Source organism: Glycine max, unplaced genomic scaffold (assembly GCF_000004515.6).
Source record: "Glycine max cultivar Williams 82 unplaced genomic scaffold, Glycine_max_v4.0 scaffold_162, whole genome shotgun sequence".
Lineage (NCBI taxonomy): Eukaryota > Viridiplantae > Streptophyta > Magnoliopsida > Fabales > Fabaceae > Glycine > Glycine max.
In genome coordinates, this window is record NW_024464792.1 from 6,462 (window position 1) to 12,922 (window position 6,461).

Here is a 6,461-nt window from a genome sequence, read left to right on the forward strand (position 1 = left end):
TAGTGCAGACCATGGCATACATGACAAACATACCTTTCTGGCTATTATAAGGACCTCTGCAATTGACAAACATACCTTTCTTTTCCTTGAACTTCAAACCCTTCAAGCTGTTTCAATAGAATATTTTCTTCCAATCTTCCATGGAGAAAAGCAGTCTTGACATCAAGTTGTTCAAGTTCCAGATCTTGGTTTGTCACTATAGCAAGCAAAACCCTGATGGATGTATGTCTAACCACAGGAGAAAAAATTTCGTTGAAATCTACTCCTTCTTTCTGGCTGAATCCCTTAGCAACTAACCTAGCCTTGTATCTTATCCCTTCCTTTTTTGAAAGACTAGGTTTCCCCTTGAATATCCACTTGCAACCTACCACATGTCTTCCTTTAGGTAGTTCAACAAGTTTCTAGGTCTGATTCTTATATAAAGATTCTATTTCCTCTTTCATAGCTAACAACCAATTTTCAGCTTCAGGATGATTGATAGCTTCTTGGTAGGTGGCTGGTTCATTTGAATCTATTTCTTCAGCTGCATGTAATGCATAGGCAGCCATGTCTTCAAATTTGTATCTTTTAAGAGGTTTAGTGACCCTTTTTTGGTCTCTAATTGATTCCAGAATTGAGCTGTGGAGGATCAGGTTTAGCAGTCAAAAGAGACTCATTTGCATTGGAATCTTCTGATTTCTCACCTTCTTGAAGAACCACAAGAGATGTTTTGGAATGACCCCCTTTTTCTGAGTCTTTGGTTATAGATTCTACATCCTTTTCTTGAGGAGAGTGGCAGCTCTGTGTTCCAGCAATTGGAACCTCAAGCTTGTGATAAAACAAATGTGATTCATCAAAAATTACATCTCTATTGAGAAGAACTTTCTTTTTCGAGGGTGACCAGATCCTATAGCCTTTCACCCCATCACCATAACCCATGAACAAACCCTTTCTTGATCTAGGTACCAGCTTTCCTTCATTGACATGATAATAAGCATTGCAGCAAATACTCTTAGGTTTGAGTAGTTTGTTGTTTTGCCATTCCAGATTTCAATAGGAGTTTTAAGTTCTATAGTTGTAGAGGTGTTCTATTGATCAGAAAACAAGTTGTATTGATAGCTTCTCCCCAAAAACTTCTGTTGAGACCAGCATTAGACAATAGACATCTTGTTCTTTCCAAGAGTGTTATGTTCATTCATTCAGCAACTCCATTTTGCTAAGGAGTATTCCTAACAGTAAGTTGTCTAGCAATTCCTTCATCTCTGCAGAATTTGTTAAATTCTATTGAGCAAACCTCCAAGTCATTATCAGTTCTGAGTCTTTTAACTTTCCTTTCAGTTTATTTTTCAATCAGTGTTTTCCATTCTTTGAGGCATTTGAAAGCTTGACTCTTCTGACTCATGATGTAGATCCATGTCATTCTTGAGTAGTCATCAATTATGGACAGAAAATACCTTCCACCAACTAGTGAAGGTACTCTTGCAGGCCCCCAACAGTAAGCATGAATGTAATCAAGAGTTCCTTTGGTGGTGTGAATTGCTTTAGGAAATTTAATCCTATGTTGCTTGCCAAAAACACAGTGCTCACAGAATTTAAGTTCATCCAATTTTTGATTTCCCAACAGTTGATGTTTTTGAAGTATCATCATACCTTTTTCACTCATATAACCTAGCCTCATGTGCCATAATTGAATTAAATCAGGTAGGCTCTTATTGGATCTTGATGCAACAGCTACTAGACCATCATCAATACATGTTGTACCATGAAGTATATAGAGATTACCCATCTTTATACCTTTCATCACCATTGTAGAGCCTTTTTGAATTTTCATGACCCCATTTTTAGTGCTGCATTTGAACCCCTTTCCATCCATAATACCTATGGAGATTAGATTCTTCTTTAGCTCTGGAACATGCCTAACTTTAGTGAGTGTTCGGATAATTCCATCATGCATCTTGATTTTTACTGTGCCAATTCCAATTGTCTTGCATGAGACATCATTTCCCATGAAGACATTTCCACCTAATTTATATTCATAGGTGTCAAACTAGGTTTTGTTTGGACACATATGAAAGGAACAACCAGAGTCTAATATCCACTAATTTTCAGAATGTTGGTGATGATCAGCAACTGAGAGAACTAGATCATTTTTTAGATGTGGAACCTTCCTTGGTAACAACAACAGATGGTTTGCCCCTTTTTCTTAGGACAATCTTTCTTCCAATGACCTGGCTCCTTGCAGTAGTTACAGATATCCTTTGGATTGACATGAGTCTTCTTCTTTCCTTTAAACATCTTTTTCTTGATGTTCTTGTTAGAGTTAGAGACAACAAGACCAGATCCATTTGATTCTTCAGAATTTCCATGTGCTTTAGATCGAAGTTCCCTTGAGTATAAGCTGGATTTCACCTCCTCCATGGTGACACATTCCTTACCAACACTAAGAGAATTGACAAAGCTTTCATATGATGGTGGTATAGAGGCTAACAGATTCATGGCAACATCTTTATCCTCTATCTTAACATCTATATCTCTTAATTCCATCAAAATAGAATTTAATTCATCAAGATGATCCTTAAGAGCTTGTTGCAGATTGACTTAGTCATATACAACTTTTCCAACTTGATCCATAAGCCACTTGCAATTTCTTCATTTGCAACTCCATATTGTTGGATCAAGTGGCCTCGGAATAATTAAGAAGGGGGGTTGAATTAATTATTAATGTGCCTTGACTAATTAAAATCTATCTTTCTTAATGTTACTAGATTTAATTAGGCTTTTACTACAAAGTTAAGAAAGCAAAGAACAGTAATTGAAACTTAATCAAAAGTAAAAACGATAATTAAAAGTGCACAGCTGAAATTAAAAGTGTATAGGGAAGAAGAAGACTAACACAAGAATTTATACTGGTTCGGCAACAACCCGTGCCTACATTCAGTCCCCAAGCAACCTGTGGTCCTTGAGATTTCTTTCAACCTTGTAAAAACCTTTACAAGCAAAGATCCACAAGGGATGTACCCTCCCTTGTTCTCTTTGAACAAACAAGTGGATGTACCCTCCACTTGAACTGATCCACAAGAGATGTACCCTCTCTTGTTCTCAGTTACAACAACCCAAGTAGATGTACCCTCTACTTGTACCACAAAGGATGTACCCTCTAATGTGTTAAGACAAAGAATTCTCAGGCGGTTAGTCCTTTGAATCTTTGTAAGGGGAAACAAAAGATATCTCAGGCGGTTAGTCCTTTGAAATCTTTTGTTTAAGGGAAAGGGAAGAATCAAAATAATTCTCAGACTGTGTCCTTTTGAATTCTTTGAAAAGGGAGAAGGGAGACACAAAAGGATTCAGGCGGTTAGTCCTTTGTTCTTTTGGAAAAGGGAGAAGAGAGCCACAAAAAGAATTCAGGCGATTAGTCCTTGTTGAATTCTTTTTGGCAAAGGGAGAAGAGAATGAAAAGATATAGCACACTTTTGTTTTCTGCAGAAGAACAAGGTTTGAAAAACAGAAAACTTAGAAATTTTTTTGGCAAATGAAGAAGAAAGATGAGAAGCAAGAGTTTCAAGAAATCTCAAAAGTTGTTCAAGAAGTTCTTAGAAGTTGTAAAAGTTATATTATGCAAGTCAAGGTCTTGCTTTTTATAGACTCTTCATGTCTGGTCAAGAAAACCATTGGAAGAGTTACATCTCTTGACTTTTTATTCAAAACTTGTCACTGGTAATCGATTACCATAAGCATGTAATCAATTACACAAAGCATTTTATGAAAAGATGTGACTCTTTACAATTGAATTTGACTTTCAACGTTTAGATACACTGGTAATCGATTACCAATATATTGTAATCGATTACACCATTTAAAAAACATTTGGAACGTTGCAAATTCAGTTAAAAGCTTTTGAAATCAAACTTTACCACTGGTAATCGATTACAGTTAATTGGTAATTGATTACCAGAGAGTAAATACTTTGGTAACTTAGAAAAATTTGGAAAAACTTTTCTTGTAAAAAAAAATTGTGCTATGTTTGGTTTTTGAAAAATCTTTTTCAATACTTCCCTTGTGAAGTCTTGACTTGTTGCTTTTTGGTTTCTTCTCTTGAATCTTAATTCTTCTTGATGTCTTTTCTTTAATCTTGATCTTGAACTTGTTGACTCAATCTTGACATCATTCTTTTAGGCTTCTTTTTGTCAAAATCAAAACTACTTGAATCATACTTGTCACAACCTACCCTTTTGTGGGCGAGCGAGGCGAGGCTCACGGGTGCGTCTTCCAAAGGAGGAAAATGCGCGGAGTCGCCACCAACGTTTATTTGTGGAAAACGTCGGAAAAACCGAAGGAAACCGGTCATGAAGAATATTCCAAATTCGGGAGTTATATTTATGTTTGAGGAAGGTATTAGCACCTCTCACGTTTGTCTCAAAGGACAACAGCCTTAATTTTAGAATTGTGTGAAATTGTGTACCTAAAATTTTATTTCTTTTTTATTTTTGAGGTCGACAAAAGCAGGGCTCTTGCTCCTACGTACCCTCCATCGAAGAGAAAATCAAACCTACGTAGTTCTTTCTAAAGGGGGAATCAAGCGATTCTTTTTACTTGGAAGGAGGTCCTTTTTAAGGCGTTGGACCTTAAAATGACCCATTTTTACTTGGTGAGAAAAACTGAGGTATCGAACATTCAAATCCTTTTTAGTGATTTTTTGCGGACGAGCTTGACTTTGCGAGTTGATTTAGCCTTAGTTTCACTTTAGTTATTAGTCAATTCAATTAAGAAAGAGAAATCCCAAAGAAAAACGTCCGATTGATTTTTTTGGTTTATTTTACTAAAAGATATTTTTTTATTATTATATTATTATTTTACCTCTTTTTGGTTTCCAACGTGGTTACGGCATGACCGAACGGTCAGATTTTGTTTTAACAGAAATTAACGGATATTACAAATCAAATGATCGGTGGAAATTTATTTTATTTTTTGATTAGGCGAGAAAATGACTTAAGTAAATGACTAAAGTACGTCAAAAGGGGGTACGGAAAGTAAATGAAACGAGAATAAAAGTACGCAAAACGAATGGGGACCACCAAGGGTACATATAATGAATTGAAAAGTTCAATTTTGGGAACTTACCGGTTGAAGACCGAAGAACGACGAAGAACGGTTGAAAATCTTCGCGAAATCACCCACGGAAACGTTACGGAAGCGCCTCGGCTTGGATTTTTTTCACGAAAACAATTTTCCTCACTAATTTTAAGTGATTATGAAGTACCAAAAGGGCTGAACCCCTTTCTCCTTCACTCCTCCTATTTATAAGAAAATAGGGGAGGAGCTTGCCACCCAGCTCGCCCAGGTGAGCCAGGTTACTTCCTCCAGAAGCAACCGCCTTCTGGAGGAACATCTTGGATGGCCCACGTGGGCCTGGTTGCTATTTGCACCCTTTTTTTACTAAATATACCCCCTTGTTTTTTTGGTGATTCTTTTTCCGTAACGTTACGAAACTTTACGAATTTCGTAACGATACTTGTTTTCTTTTCGTAAGGTTACGGAACCTTATGGGTCATGTAATTACTCCTTTTTTAGCTTTCGGAATGTTACGGAAACTCACGGAGTGCGTAACAATACTTCCTTTTGATTTCCGGCATGTTACGGAATTTCACGGATTGCATAACAATGCTTCCTTTTGATTTTCGGCATGTCTCGGAACTTCACGTATTGTGAAACAAGGGCGCCAAGTACCTCGAAGCGGTCAACCAAAGGTTTCATGCCATCAAACAATAGTCCCCGGATGAAATTAGGGTATGACAGTTGCCCATCTTTACTTACCTTTTATCGGAGATAAGAGGAAAGCAAAGATAAAACACTGATTTCGTTCGTGTTCGCTTTCTCCGTGATTAGTCTATGACGACTCCCGTCTCTCTTTCTTCTTTCTCTGCACAACACAAAACAAACACAAACAAAAGACACCAATAACATAATATATACATATACACATGTTTGGCGAAGGAACCAATCGGGAAAATAACAAAAACACATTTCCCGGTCACCGGAGGCTCCGCGCTTGATAACGGAGGACGCATGAACAGCGCTAGGCAATCAATTCATGGGGCTCCGAATAGGACGGTGGAGGATACATGAACAGCGCTAGGCAATCAATTCGTGGGGCTCCGGACTTGATGGTGGAGGACGCATGAACAGCGCAAGGCAATCAATTCATTGAACTCCGAATAAAATTTGAGGGTGGAGGATAGATGAACAACGCTAGGCAATCAATTCGTGGGGCTCCAGACTCGATGGTGGAGGACGTATGAACAGCGCTAGGCAATCAATTCATGGAACTCCGAATAAAATTTAAGGGTGGAGGATAGACGAACAACGCTAGGCAATCAATTCGTGGGGCTCCAGACTCGATGGTGGAGGAAGCATGAACAGCGCTAGGCAATCAATTCATGGAACTACGAATAAAATTTGAGGGTGGAGGATAGATGAACAGCGCT